Source organism: Aptenodytes forsteri, unplaced genomic scaffold, assembly GCF_000699145.1.
Source record: "Aptenodytes forsteri isolate BGI_AS27 unplaced genomic scaffold, ASM69914v1 Scaffold324, whole genome shotgun sequence".
NCBI lineage: Eukaryota > Metazoa > Chordata > Aves > Sphenisciformes > Spheniscidae > Aptenodytes > Aptenodytes forsteri.
The window spans coordinates 861,990-865,686 of NW_008795485.1; positions in this window are offsets into that span (position 1 = coordinate 861,990).

Genomic DNA, 3,697 nt, shown 5'->3' on the forward strand with positions numbered 1-3,697 from the left:
CATATTCAAGAGGTAGGTCCCCATCAATGCTCTTAAGATGCAGGTACCCAGAGTGACTGTGCTATCTTACATGCGCTCTCTATACAAATACCTGCCTGCATTTGCATTGCATCATTTTTTGCCAGATCTATTTCCCCATGCACATACCCCTGTGATTCCTGAAAGCTATGCTCCATACTGAACAACCGCTCTGTTTTCTGTCACATACATGCTGCAGAACCTCCTTCCACTATATACAGATCGTGCATGTTCTTGATTTACTACTGCTACCTGAGCTTGGCTTAGGTTGCTTCATGCCTGTGGAAGAGGCCAACTGATTTCCAAGGCCTCTGGTTCTGGATGAGCAATTCTGACCCTTTAATGCCGGCTGCTCTCCCTTCCTGCTTTCACTGAGGACCCACAAGGCACAGTCTCTTTGCCATCCTTATCTCCCAGAGAAAACACAGGCTGTTCAACATGCCTCTATTTATCCTTGGCTCTGAGAATTGTTTTCCTTTCAAGACTAAGAATGAGAAGGACTGGATATTAGAGAGTCCTCCCCTCTGTGAACAAGAAGTAACTGCCCCAGCAAGCAGACTGCCTGAGCTGTTCGTGAGCCTTTAATGCTTTTCACAGTGGTGCTGTCAGAGAAATACTTTATCAAATGCAGAACAGTCTTGCATAAGCCAAAGCCTGCGCATGCACAGAGGACTGGCAGGGTCTGGGGACTTGGATTCCTTTGAGCAGCAGGTGCGCTCTGAAGGCTGGGTTGAAAATTCTCCCCTCTCTGTCCAAGAAACACACTGAGCTACATTCCTGCACGTTACTAATACTTTGTGGTCAGCAACTAAACAAATACATTTTTTCAGACCTTTGATACAGGCCATATTTAGAGGTGTGTTATTGTATCCATGCTGGAAATTCTAAGCCCTGGTGTTGGTCCAGGCACTTTTGGGGTACTGTTTTCTGGGACTCAATGCCAATAAAATCAAGTAGTGCATATGCACATAGACAAGCCTTTGTGTGCTGCAACTGAAGTGCTGTTTTACCAGTCTGGAGTCTAATGAGGTGGCACTTTCACAGATATGCTTTTAGGCCTCTCCTCAGCTCATTCACTTCAGCAGCGGATGAAAATCCATTAGTGTGTCAGATTGCCACATGTATTCATTCACATTTGCTCATTTAATTTCTGAATTCTTACTGCTAGTAAAATACACCAATGCATCAATTACTTTAGCACCATGCAATGACTGCATTTTTGTAAAGAAAAGCTTGTTCAGCAAGTGTTACTCTCTTACCTTGGCTGGATTGAAGTGCTAGTTGCTGCTTTTTCCCTTAAATGGTGAACAAGGCTGAATCTCCTCCCCAGCTGTCAATAAACACGGGCATACTGCTTTAAGTTCATTTCCAAGTCCCCTAGAAGAAAGCTCTGGGCTACTTCTCAAATGTGGTTTGTTTTCACAGCAGTCCAGGAAATATGAAGGATTCCAAGAAACTTTTTTTGTACTGGAGATGTTTGGTCGGATATACTTACTGTCTTGCAGACTCAAGTCTCCCATTGTGAAAGAGGAACTTTTTTGGTCTTTGGCTATGTTCTACACCTTCCATCTGTGGGTTTCCAACTTTCCCCTCCTAGTAGCACAATTGTCATTGTCTTTCATCTAAAACGACAAACACATATGTAATACATTAGACATCACACAAGAGAAAGGAGAAACAGTTTTTACAGGTTCAGTATGACAGATTTGAAAGGTCTCTTGTCTTCTGACAGCGAGGAACATCTCCCCAGTCAAATTCAAAGGTGCCGTGTAAAATAGCAGAAGTTAAGCAGAGCTTTGAATCTGTAAAATGTCACTTTCTCCTTCAAAACTACCATTTTTCAAAGGGAATTCCTTGCTAGCACTTCACCGTCTAAGCAGGCACCTTCTCCTGGCTCGGTATTCTGCTACAGTTTGCTTACTTTTAGTAGTTGTTTTATTAACTTTAAGCAAAGAAACCAGAAAAAAACCAAACAAATTTAGAGCAATCATAGGTTTCCATCCAGAGGCCAAATACTGTACAGGAAAGGAGAGATTACATGGAGAAATCCCAAGGGAGGAGCAGAGGGAGAAGGGGAGAGAGGGAGAGAGCAAACACATATATGTGTGTGTACATATGTATGTAAGTGTGTGTTGTGGGCAGGAGGTAAAATATGCCTGGTGGTGTGCAATCCTGGAAAACAATGGCACTGTTCCTGCAGATCCGGCAGATAGCGCTGTCCCCTCTGTGTCGCCGGAGGTAAAGCCAAGCTCCTCTATTCAGAGACATTTTTCAGGCAATACAGATCTCGGAGCTAGAGAAACTGTGCCACTGTTTCTGTGTTCTCCTCGTCTTTCTAGCTGCATCCACTTGTTGTCTGATGTTATTACTGTTACTTACTCACCTCAGAGAGTCCCCATCACAGACAAGACGCTTTACAAACGCTGGACTAAGAGCTCAGTGTAGCCTTTCTGTCCCATGATTTAATGACCGTGATTGCTTCAGTGTCCCAGCTGGTGACTGATTAAAGTAATTTCTCTGCAAAAACTCTATTTATCTACAAATAGATGATGTGTCTGCATCACTTACACCTTTTCCCCAGTTACTGTGAAACTCTACAGAAGTACATCTACTCTCTTAGAAAAAACAGGGGTGCAAACCTACATTAAAGTCACACACGGTAACTGAATCAGCTGCAATACTTAACACTTTGCATGCAAGTGCAAATACTCCCCTTTCACCCCAAAGATCTGAAGTTCTTGATTTAGCAAAACCATGAAATCCCTGCAACAGAATAGCTCTTCTGTTGGTGCCTGTCAAATTCTAAAAGCATTTGGTCATAAAGGACTTAAGTGATGCACAATCTCGATATGGGCTTCAGAATTAGATTTCTGTGACACGATAAAAGCAAGAGGGATGCAGAAATTCCTCTCCAGACTAAACCCTGGCATACAGTACCAACTCTGCTCCACTCCACATGCTTGCCTCGCCTTCCCCCTCCCTCTCACTCCTCCCGCTTCACCTCTTTGCCCTGCCTGACTCCTGTTCCTCCCACAGGAACCCTTACTTTCTCTGTCATTCTGCTTTGCCTGTGCCTTGCCAACTCATGTACCATTATCTGCAAGCCTTGCCTGCCCTTGTCCCCTCTCACTGCCCAGTTGATGGCCACTTACTCTTCGCTCCACGGTGCCTCTAAAGATCGGGTGGTTTACATTGAGCTGAGAGGACACTACACAAAAATAGACTGTATTGCATGCAGTGACCAATTACAGCGAGTCGCTACTTTTTACAAAGAACTACAGACCATATAAAACGGTGGCTTTGGCTATAATTAAAAACCCCAATGCTCTAAGAAGAATGAATCCATAACTGTTGGTATCAGGTACAGATCTCAGCGTGTTCCTGCCAGATACCAGCCAGTTCTTAAGATAAAGAAAATAATAAGGAATCAAAAAATGTCTGTGAGATCAAACAAGCTGGAAGGCACAGGGAATAATTCAGTTCCACCAGCAGCCCTTGAACAGAGCATAACAAAAGCACCCTTAGCTCCGCAGCCAGCTGACGGGATAGCCAGCTACCTGAGTCATGTAATTGCTTGAAGGTCACATAGGTTGCTTATTTCAAGGTCAGCTGAAACTAGGTCATCAGCTCAAGTCTGTGTCTTGGCAAGGACTAAAAATTAGTGCCAAGTGCCAGCAAC